Genomic DNA, 12,500 nt, shown 5'->3' on the forward strand with positions numbered 1-12,500 from the left:
TACAAGATAATATTTTATATATAATTTGAAAAATTTTTATAAAACAAAAGAGAAATTAAACTAAATGACACCAAATAATAACCTCGTTCCTTGTTCCTCTGTTTGATATCAAATTAATATCAGAAATGTGGTATATTTAATGTAACATTTTATGTACCGTCGACAAGGGGGGTAACTTTACACATTTCTAGAAAAAATGTTTAGAAGGCAGCACATTACAAAAAATGTGTAGCAACTCCATGGAACTGATTCTGTGTGACAACAGCACATATATGTGGTAGACTGAAGTGTGTGCCATTATTAAAGCTGTTCTACACCATTTTTCTAGAAATGTGTAAAGTTATCCCCCCTTGTGTAAAGTATACCCGGTCGACGGTATGTTAGTAAAGTTAAATATAATGTATTTTATTCTTCTTTTTCGTATGAAATTAATTTGTTTATGTTATAGTAGATTTTTACATTTTAATATGTTTTATACCAAATTGTTGTGCCATTAATGTAACTTTTATATACTGGTAATCATGTCATTTACGTTAAATATAACATGTTTTAAGCTTATAGCCTACATATCAAACTAATCTTTGAGAAGTGTAATAACTTTTTTATATAAATATTTTTATTCCTGTCAGACAAATTAAATACAATATTTTCAATTATAATAAAAATTAATTTTTGTACATATTGTGTCTGTTTCACGCAAGAGAACAAATACAGTCAGAATCTTTTAAAACTATCAGTTTGTAGGTCAGCCACTTACCAGCATGACCACATTGCACTGCTGGCATATCCTTCCATGCATGGGGGTTACGGGGTTAGAACCTCCGCTCCCCTTGAACTTAAAAAAAATACGAGGCGCATCCAGAAAGTAAGTTTCCCGATTTTTTCCCCTTGAAAGTAAACGTAATTAGCCATGTTAATTGCGCATGCGTAACAGATCTATAACGTATCAATCATATGCCAGCCGGACAGATCCCGCCTGGTGCCAGTAGCGTGGCAGCAGTGGTCCGAAATGGAAGCTCTTATTCCTTCTCCCGCCACCTGCGAGGTTCAGTCGGTGATAAAGTTCTTTAATGCACAAAGCATTGCGCCAATTGAAATTCATCGGCAGCTCTGTCAGGTCTATGGGCTCTCTCTCCCTCTCCCCCTCCCCTCCCCCTCTCTCCATCTCTCTCTCTCTCTCTCAAAAGAAATTCCTGTCCTCCGGTGAGCGTTTTGGCAATGACGAAGAGCTGAAGACGTCTGTCACACGCTGGTTCCATTCACAGGCGGAAAATAGGGGAACTTACTTTCTGGATGCGCCTCGTAACATGTTTAGATTTGAGGTTTTTTTATTCATAATCGTTTTCCCTTCTCTAATGTTTCACTGTCAGAGTAACAAAATCTACATCGACATAAGGCATAGTCCTCCTACCCCTCCTGCATCAAGCCAGTTTCATTCTTCATCCTTGATGAGTTCCATGTTCCATTATTGTGTTTAATTAAATTTATTTCAATATATTTGATTATTTCCATGTATTTTACTGTTACGTAAAGTGTCTTACCTATCATAATACAAATTACTGTTGACTATATGTAGTTATTTATTGTGGAGTAATGCTCAGTACGTCTGGTTCAAATCCTGCTTGGGACAAATTACCTGGTTGGAGTTTTTTTTTTTCCAGGAAAACAACACCACCTTATATTTCTCAATACGTCTACTGGATTGCAGCAAATTAAGCAGTTTTGAAGACGTGTATAGGTAGAGAATAGAATTAGTATAGCAAAAATCTTGATTTCCATCGAAGTGTGGCTTGTGACTGTCTCAGATGCAATGCCTCAATTGATAACATCATCAGACAGAGAAAGATTTATTTAAATCTATATGAAGTATTATTTTGAAAAATTAACTTGACAACGAGAAGCTCAGTGTAGGATGAGAATACGAACTATCACTAATACTCTGCAACTTACATCTAAAGAAAAAAATGGTTCTAAAACTATAAAAAAATATTGGGTTTAGGCTGTATCGGATGCAACGTGTTATAAATGTTTGTGCGAGATCGTGCGTATTTGCTTGGTTTCCGCACAAAACCAATCCGCGGAAAGTCTAAAATTCCACATTCAGTATTCCCAACCTAACACACACAACAATTTCCCTCTTCTTACCCCTTAAGTGACATATTGATTTTACTGCTTTAGGCTTTTAACATATTATTTTTAGAGACGTTCAATATAGTAATAATTATAAATTGGAAACTTACCACTGCAATTTCATCTAAATTGCACTGTTAATTATTGCTTTCAATATTTGCAAAAATTAAGTAAACTCTACAACTCCACTAAAGTTACTGCATTCGTGATGCAAGTAACATTAAGCAAGCCGTGAAAAAATCAACAAGATTCCAGACTCATCATAGACTGGGGAAAAAAAGACAGACGTATATCACGGCCTGCTGGAGTATAGTAAACACAGAAAACATTTTAAAGCAACAATGTTGAAGATAGATATTTTTGTTTTGCAAATTTGCCGTCATTGAACAGAAACCAAGATGGAGATTTCATTGCAACTAATTAGAAATTCCTCTTTCAGGTATGTAATGAACGATCTTCGCACAAAATAATGTGAGCGATATGTTTTCTTTCAATTCTCGGAAATTAAAAAAGCTCAACTACGTTTCGCTTTTTCAAACTTTTCCTCCAACACGAAAACTTCAACATACCGCTATTGTAACGCATATTACTATTACATGTTATAATGAGTATTAATTATAGTTTTGAAAGTACTGGTATCAATTTTGTCATTTTGCATATATATTTTTCTTACCATTTTTAACTTACCGCGAATTATCGAACAGTTCAGCAAATCACTTTCTGTGAGGGCCGCTAGAGTGTTCCTGCCTCAACAAAAACATTGCGAAGGTGAACGGAGAACTTACGTTCTTTCTGACACTTGGCCTAGACACCATCGTAGTTCAGGCGGTAGCACTTTTCCTGCTGATCGAAGTTGTGCTCGGGCGTGGATTCTATTCCCGCTTGGGCTGATTAACTGGTTGGGATTTTTCCGAGGTTTTTCCCAAACGTAAGACGAATGTCACGTAATCTATGACGAATTCTCAGCCTCATCTCGCTGTCATCAATCCCATCGACGCTAAATAACGTAGTAATTGATATAGTGTCGTTAAATAGCAAGTAAAAAAACATATGTTCTTTAGGAGTGGGGGAAGGGCATTTACCTGAATTTATTCACAAATGTGGACATATAAGGAGTAATGTATGTTAAATGTATAAATAAACCCTTTAATTATGTTCTCAAACATATTGGCATTGCTTAATAACTCCGCCGTTTTGTCACATACTGTACTCCAACCACGAGAAAGTCTTTGGGGACTGAGACGAAGCGGGGTAATGCTGTGAATGAATGTTGATGTCATAAGGTCTAACACGTGGGTACTCGTATCTGTATTGGCTAGCTCTCACAGCACAAACAATAACATTGATACACACACATTGATACTACCCTAGTTACAAAATTAGATCACTGTTAATCTCCTGATCTTTTAATTTCTCCATACAGGAAATAACATGCAGGAAAGCGCATGGTTTTTAAACTGACGTTATAACGGTAATATTATCTATCTACTTCGCTCCAATAGATGACGCAATAGTAAGCACATTCCTTTCACGGTTGATCTCCTGGTTGGAGAACAGTAAACTCTTTTGCTTCGGTGCCTTTGTAGGCTATTCTTTCAAACTCATATCAAAGACGGCATTGTGTCTAGAAACATACCGGTAAGCAATAAGAAATTCATCTTCAGACATAGAAATTACAGAATTACTTTTGTTTTGCCGTTACATTTGTACAATGTGGAGTATGTGATAGAAGAAAAATAAGATTATTATGTAAAACAAGTAAGGAGGGAAAGAGTGATAGGAACGTAAAGATAGCGTGGTAGAGGAAGAGAGAATGTGCTGATTTTTAAGGTATGTATGGTATTTAATTTTGAAAATTATAGGCGTAACTTAGCTACTCCCGTTTCTTGAATATTTACAGTCATATAAATCACAAATTCATTTTACTATTTCTTGGTTGTGTATGTGCGAAAGCAGTGGTTTTTTCTAGGGCATACGTATTTAACTTTGCCGTAAGAAACCTATGTATAAAAACAATGAAATAACTTAACCAGTCGGCCATGTTTTAAAATGAGCAGGTTTCGACAATTTTTAAAACAAGAGGACGTTTAAGGTTGCTAAGTCAAAGTCTCATGGAGGAAGAAATTTTTTCACGAAATTTCGGCCAGTGTGTAGGGCCGGTGTCCACCCAGAATCATGATGTACTTGAGGAGCTACGATAGACAGCGAAATCTGGTTACGAAAGCCAACTATAACGGCTAGGGGGTGGATAATCGTGCTAATCACACGATATCACAGTCTATAATTTTTTTAAGATGGGACATGACAGCAGCGTTGCGATCGGAAAAACAACTGAATGTCACATAGCGTGGTAGGCCTGTTGCTGTGGTAACAACGGTTGAGTTGCCAAACTTACCATTCCGACGTAGTTCTCTTGGCGACATTTATTGTGCACACAATGTTAGCATTAGTACGTTTCGTGTTTCATTCTCTGTCGATTTTTGTATTGTTTTCTTACCTTCGCGTCAATTGTCAATGAATGTTTTAACGTCAGCCATCTTAACGTCAATTGCTAGCTTCCATCAGCTGGCAGCATGGTAGTCCATATTGGGAACATAGCACTGTAGTTCCAAGCTCGGCCGCTTAACTGTCATGTTCCATCTTAAAAAAAAAAAAAAAAACAAGTATAGTAGGCTATATAGTCACGAAGCTTGAGTTGTTGAGGGTGCTAGGAACAATAGACTGTGCCGGTACTATTTCGCATTGTCTGTAATGAGGCGATAGTAGCGATCCTAGTGGTTAGCAACTATCTATGGATGCATATTTACTACGTATTGAGCTTCGTGACTGTATATACTAGGCTGTTTCGATATCTCCACTCTCATTAGATGATCGTCCACCTTTGCTTACGATATGTGGGCGTGAGGACAGCAAGCAGCTGGTGATCTGGGCTCTTGAAAGGCTGTAACGCCACATATGATGATGATAATGATGATGATGATGATGATTATTATTATTATTATTATTATTATTATTATTATTATTATTATTATTATTATTACCAGTCAAAGTCTGTTGTTCTCATGTTTCACAAATTGTCAAAGCCTGCCAATTTCTAGACATGACCCACTGATTATTTTTTTCACATAGGTTTCTTATGACAATGTTAAATCCACATATCCTATACCCAGGAAAATATACGGTATATTGCGATGTCAACGGCAACTTGAATGAAATGGGAAATTTATCTTAGTTTAGTTTGCAGAACGTCTTGCCTTTAGTAATATTCCGAAGGCAGCTATGTATACAGTCCTCATGCAGGAAAGCATGTTTGATGCGATAGCTGCGAGTTACGTCTAAACAACCGAGTCGAGGAAGATACAAGTTAGATGTGCTGGTTTGTAAATGTGTAGGTGCTGAAACAAATGTAATAGGACAAAATGTGCGGTAGTGTGTTTGTTACTGACGCCGAAATGAATATATTATTCCATAACATTGCATTTGAACTATTCGGAGATGTTTTGTAGTGACAGTGTGATAAATTAACTGAAGATTCAGTTGCCTTTCAAGATAATGGGCCAGCCTTTCTACACTCAAGGTAGGGATGAAACATTTAGTAAATAATAATAATCTATGCAAAGATATTGCGAGTATAGTTGATTTGTACTGAAGGAAAATGATATTATATCTGTAATTTGCTAGGATACGTCGTTATGTATAGGCCAGCTTTACACTAAATCTATTTCTGTTTTCGGTTACCATGATTTCACGGTTTTTACTGTTAGGCTACTTGTTTTGTAATGTATTAATGCATTTCATTCACTCATCACTAGTCCTTGCATCATAGCTACAGACGTAGCTCTGTCGGCTAAGGCGCCTGCCCGCCGGAGTTGACTCGGGCGTGGGTTTGATTCCGGCTTGGCTGATAAACTGTTGGGGTTTTCCGAGATTTTCCCCAACCGTAAAGCGAATGTCAGGTAATCTATGGCGAATCCTCGGCCTCATCTCGCCATCGACGCTAAATAACCTAGTAAGTTAGTTGGTACAGCGTTATTAAATAACCAGTAAATAAAAAGTTCTTGCAACAAATAATATTTACACTTTCGTGATCTGTATTAATAATGAAACGGAAGTTGAGAGGGTCAACGCCCCTCATATTAAGCAAATCACTAAACTTGACCGGTTTTTTATATCGAAGTAACGTTAATGCATATCATTCATTCATTACTAATCTAGGCCATGCATCATCCTAATATTTACACTTTCCTGATCTGTGTATTAATAATGAAAATGGCGGTTGAAGGGGGGCAACGCCCCCCTCATATTAACCAAATCACTAAACCCTCACCTGATTTTTTTTTTATTGAAATAACGTTAGTTTACGCTTCAGGGGGTTGCCACACAATTTCATATACATGTTATAAATTATTGGGTATTTTCCTAGTACCCGGTACTCGTTACTTATGTCAATTTGACCTAACTAATGTGATTGTCATGGTAACGTATGATGTGATAATACTACTTTTGTGATGACGGATCGGTTACACAGATACAGGTAAGTATACGCCAAGTTGGGTGTAAGTTGGTTAATTCCCCAATAGGCGTTTTTAGGGGGCGGAGCCCCCTAAAGCAAGAATGAACATATAAAATATAACTCGTACCTTCAACCCAAAGTTGATGGACCGATTAGTTAGGCTACTATAAATTAACTGTATGAGGGTTTGGGGACCAAGTCCCCAACAGGGGTTTTTAGGGAGCGGGGCCCCCTAAAACAAGAAAGAACACATTATAAAATGTAACTCGTACCTTCAACTCAAAGGTGATGGACCCATTAATTACTATAAATTAATTGCACGAAGGTTTAGGAACCAAGACCCCAACAGGGGTTTTTAGGGGGCGGAGCCCCCTAAAACAAGAAAGAACACATTATAAAATGTAACTCGTACCTTCAACTCAAATGTGATGGACCGGTTAATTACTATAAATTAATTGCATGAAGGTTTGGGGGCCAAGTCCCCAAGAGGGGTTTTAGGGGGCGGAGAATGTACCGGTATTTAAAAGACTAATTTAGAAACATGTTACATAAATCATTCTTGTGCCAAAAGAGAATGCTCCCTGGACCAAATTGTCGTATTTTGCAGTGGTCGTCAGTAGTCGCTGAAATAATAATAATTAATAATAATTTATTTATTTAATCTGGCAGAGCTAAGGCCAGTAGGCCTTCTCTTCCGCCCAGCCAGATTCTAATTCTGGGTAATAATATTATATAATTATGTTGTACGTAGCAAGATCGATTATTCAATTGATAGGATATTTTATAAGGTTGTCACGACTGAGATATCTATTGTCAATTGCTTTTATTTGTCAGAAGGCCTTGACTAACGGGTATATAAGGACTGGCGCTCTTAGGGGTGGAGGTCGGGTTTGGGATGGCCCACAAGCAACAAGTTATACTAAATATGTTTAGGATTGGGCCACTGTGTAAACATAAAAACGACCTATGTAACGTCTACCGGGTACTAGGAAATTACCAATTATTGTACTTACCGAGTTTCGAAACATGTACCCTTGGAATTCCAGTCGAACATGCAAACATGATGGTTATTCTACTGTTATTTTCTGTAATGCCGATCTTCCCTGGACCTGAATACACACTGGAAATGTCTTGTAGAAATAGGAAGAACATTGTCAGCGCTGAATCATTACATTTTTTGTAGTGATACGGAAGCTACATGAGCTCAGATAAATAATAAAAAAAAAACGATGACTTCTTTCACTACCATTTTTTGGGAGAGTTTCTTTTAAAGAATGCTACATCCTTTATACATTTTGTGTTTGTATCGTTGGATCTTCGTGATTAACAAACAAATGCTACACTGATAAACAGAACCATGCTCGAAACCTGTTTAGCAGTGACGCTTGCACTATGTCGTTGTTTATCCTGTTGCTAATGGCAATAAAATGAAGTCATCTCGTTAGCCACGTTGTTTTCACGCAATATTTTGATTTTATAATGTACTTTTATTATTGTTAATATAAAAATTCATTCATTTTCACTATCTAGAATATTTTGGAATTACGAAAAAAAATCAAATAATTTTTTTTGGAAACGGCCCTTACTTTATGAGGGACATTAAAATAATCATTGTCATAATTGTTGTCATAGCATAATGATGTAAATGCTCGGCTGCGAGGAAGTACAATAAATTTATCATTGATATTCCATTTCAACACGCTTGGGGTAAGAATAGCAATTAGGACTGAATTCAGAAATGTTTGGTGTTAAAGGGAGAAGATGATGGTCTGTTGGTCAGCATGCTGGCTTCCAGATCAGGAGGTCCCGGGTATTAATTAACCAATCATCACAAATATAAAAAAAAATACATCAGGACTGTCGCTGGGCATTAAAGGTAAGCGTTCACTACATCGTATCGCACTCCTCGTACGAATCGCACGCAACGGATATTTTAAGTGCAGTGCGTTCACTGTAGCGGCTTCACCTCATCGCCTCATCGGATTCCCCTATCAGCTGTTTAAAACATGACGTCGTACGATATTGACATTGCTGAAAACAGAGGAGTTGAGGTTAGGTTTATTAATTACGTCTGTTAGCGAATAAGAATTTGTAATTGCTTCATGCGTCTTAATTGAAGAGAAAGAAACGAAAGAAATATTGGTTACATAATATATTTGCAAGATTACTGTAATGGGAACGCCTCAAATTATATAATTCTTCGTAATTTTCTACACGCGAAATAAGTTTTCCGTCTGCAATTTTGGCGAGACACTGAACATGGCACAACATAATAGTAACAGTTGACCAGTTAAAATTGATTTATTAAAGATCGCACGCATCGGAAAAGTTTCCCATCCGAGAAACGTGGACGGATTTGCCGACAGGCGATGCGTCCGATACGATGTCGTGAACGCGGTTACATAACAATTACAGCAAAGATAGTCTTTTTCCGATCCGTGCGATTCGTCCGATGCGTGCGTTACGATGTAGTGAACGCTTACCTTAACCTGAACCGTTGCTTACGAGATTACACAAGCTGGCGCATAGCGCTTGAAAAACGAGTCTGAAGTGGTTCCCTCGTAATGCCAATTCCGCCGCTCGGAGCGCTGTTCTGCCCTAAATATTCATAGCAGAACACTTAAATGACATTGACATTTGGGACATTTAAAGGACTCACCATTGCTTATTAAATGCTTCGTACAATATTTTATGGACAATAGACGTAATTTGCAAACTTCTACTCCTCAATTATATTACAATAAAAGGCTGTCATTCTTGATATTAAAACATATTACATATAAACTGAGGGACTGTCTGCTCTGTACTTCAGTTCATACACCAAACATTTCCGGAAATAAATTAACTTGACATCTTACATATACGCACTATAGCCTACCCTTTTCACCTAATATTATTAATATTGTTATTAAATAAGATATTTCAACTAATTAAGGTACTGCATTATCTTTAATTTTCTTGAATTCATAATTAAGCATTTGCAAGAAAGCCTAACTTTTCCCTCTCTTTAAAAAAAAAAAAAAACGAACGTCACAATAACTGAGAAGTATAATTATTGCGCGATTTTTTCTTGCAGTGGTGAAAACATTTCTATAGGCCTACTGATTAATCTATTGAGCATAGTAATAGTAAACGCTGTAGTATTTTAGTGCGTGTAAATATATTTTGAATTAGCATTTATTAAATTAGGAAGTTAGCCTGTAATTTGTGTGATTGAAATGGTTTACTGCTGTGTGCCATTGTGCAAATCGAACTAGAATAAAGAATGTGATTTTTCGTTTCATTGTTGCGGGTTCGATCCCGGGCCAGGTCGATGGCATTTAAGTGTGCTTAAATGCGACAGGCTCATGTGAGTAGATTTACTGGCATGTAAAAGAACTCCTGCGGGACAAAATTCCGGCACATCCGGCGACGCTGATATAACCTCTGCAGTTGCGAGCGTCGTTAAATAATACATAACATTTTTTTTCAATTGAAGAAATCTATGAAGCACATAAAAAAACTATAGCCACACGGTGCTCAATTGTAAGTAAAAAAAATCCCAAAGCCATTACATTACAACGTAAAAAATTACTAGGACAATTCGGAAACAAAATCAGCTTATTGGAAAACTAAGACAGACAATATGTAATTTAAAAAGCAAGCTATAAAGATACGACCTGTTGGTACTGAGTTCTTCACATAGCAAAACACAGACAATTTTCGAATATAACTTAGCTGAACAAACTTCAAATAACACTGTAATATGCTTGGCATATTTATAATATTCATACTCAATCAGTAATGCACAATTAATCGAACTATTTTCACGATGCACAATGCTTTGTAATGGTATTATTCATCATTTCTTAGGGCAGCGAGGCGAACCTAGCGGCAGAAATTGTCATGACTCACAGAGACCTACTCTCGATCGTGCTATGCGCCAGCTTGTGTAATCTCGTAAGCAACGACCTGAACAGACGTTTCAGCGTCACATTGTTGACAAGTAACTCCATCTGTTAGCACAACCATAAAGCGTCTAATAGATACTATAGAGTTACCAACAACGAAAAAAAAAAAAAAAAAAAAAGGGAGAAAATGGCGAAATTTAATTTTATGTAAAATTTCATTGGTGCAACAACTTAGATTCTAGATTAGTTTTATAAAAAACATTTTGGGGCCCAAATTTTGAAAAAAGAAATACCAAGATACAGTAATTCATTAATCTCACAATTAATGTATGTTCGCTTAGGTACCTAGTGGATCGTTCCTTTTCATATTTATAATCACTTTTTTCCTTTTTCCTTTCACCTTGTGACAGAAAACAAATGTGCACCCTGTAAACAGTTCGAAACACAACAGCTCGACATTTTTTCGCTATAATAGTTACATTCGTTCCCCATACGACTGTAGGCTGTACTGCATAGCGTGCCTGGAATAACAATGGCCGATTTGTCGGCATTTGCCGGCGCAAAGGATTGAGGTACTCTGAATTCCACGGACTCTGGAAGGAACAAGGATGTGATTGTAAACACAGCGGACATTTGGAATCGGGTAGTTCAGCCTCTCGCAGTTGCTACAACTCGTACAAAATAAATAGCTGACAAGCAAACGTTCTGATGGGGGCAGATAAAAAAGTTAAATTTTTTTCTTCCACCGTGTTAATAATGTCAAAAGAAGTGCTTATACAAATTTTGGCCACTCGACCGCAATTACGAGGGCCGTAAAAAATTAATTCGCCAGGGGCCGTTAACAGAAAGAAAAAACACAATTTCATTGGACAAATTTATTGGAAACGACATAGCTTGTTGAGCTATTTTCCAACATATTTTCCATCGGAATTGATACATTTCTCATATCATGGGATCGACAGAGAGAGGTGCAGACGCAGTCAAACGCTGGTTCCGATCTGAGGCGGCTGACTTCTACGACACAAAATTGATCCCATGGTATGACAGATGTCTCAATTCCAGTGGAGGATAAGTTGACAAATAGCGCAACAATTGCTGTATCTGTTTGAATAAATATTTCCATGAAACTGTTTTTTTTCTATTACCTGTTCAGAAAACTTGGGTTTCGTAGACTACTACACATTCTGAAAACATTAGTAGCAATGAAAATGTGAAACTTTTAATTTATTATTTCATAATACAATTAAATTGTATTATAATATAGTCATAATACGATAATAAAAATCACTGGGAGGGCACGTGCCCATGTGCCCCTTAATAACGGCCGCCCCTGTCGGAACCACTTTAACGTTTAGCCGCATGCCCCATATTGGTTCTTCTATGTTGCACTCTTGACGAGTGTGTTACAGTGGAATGGGATGGAATTTCGGGAGGTGGGGAATACGACTCAGCACTGCGATATTTCATGATCTGTTGCGCTAACCCTCAAGCTAGGCGCATTCCCAAACCCACAACCGACTGACTACACTAAGGTTCGCTGCGTACCCAGGTTTCGAGCAGACAACCACCCCTCGTCCCTAGGCCAGCCCCTCCGTGCGTCGTCAGCCGGCGATCGGGGAATGCTATGGAATGATGACGAAATGGAGAAATGTTGACGGAATGATGTAGATGCCTAATATGGGAAAACGGGAGAATTATGAGAAAACCCCAGTGCGACCTTGTCCGCCACAAGTACAGCCGATGACAGAACTTCGTGTCTTTTTATAGTTTAGGCCTAATTTAGTTTAGTATAGTAAAACGTAAAAGTGTATGTGTTAGTGTGAGTAATGGAACATTAGTGAAGTGAAGTGAAAATGTACATTATGTCAGATAAGTGTGGTGCATGTCGAAGGAAAGTGTGTCAAGGTGTAAATTGTATGCAAATCTTCAACAGAGGAAATTGTCTTCAAAATGTGACTGGTTCTCAG

The 12,500-nt window shown here is 37.4% G+C and overlaps 2 protein-coding genes across 4 annotated transcripts in view; one reads left to right on the forward strand and one right to left on the reverse strand.

Annotated features, from left to right (window-relative positions):
* LOC138692821 (uncharacterized) overlaps positions 1 to 1,607 on the forward strand; it is a 19,660-nt gene extending 18,053 nt beyond the window's left edge. For all 3 annotated transcript variants that reach the window (XM_069816064.1, XM_069816075.1, XM_069816081.1), the window contains exon 3: positions 1 to 1,607. This exon is cut by the window's left edge and continues 9,457 nt beyond it. The gene's annotated coding sequence lies outside the window, so the exon portion shown is untranslated.
* Positions 1 to 12,500, reverse strand: part of LOC138692833 (hemolymph lipopolysaccharide-binding protein-like) — a 558,083-nt gene that overhangs the window by 386,546 nt on the left and 159,037 nt on the right. The window lies entirely within an intron of this gene.

Source organism: Periplaneta americana, chromosome 2, assembly GCF_040183065.1.
Source record: "Periplaneta americana isolate PAMFEO1 chromosome 2, P.americana_PAMFEO1_priV1, whole genome shotgun sequence".
Taxonomy (NCBI): domain Eukaryota; kingdom Metazoa; phylum Arthropoda; class Insecta; order Blattodea; family Blattidae; genus Periplaneta; species Periplaneta americana.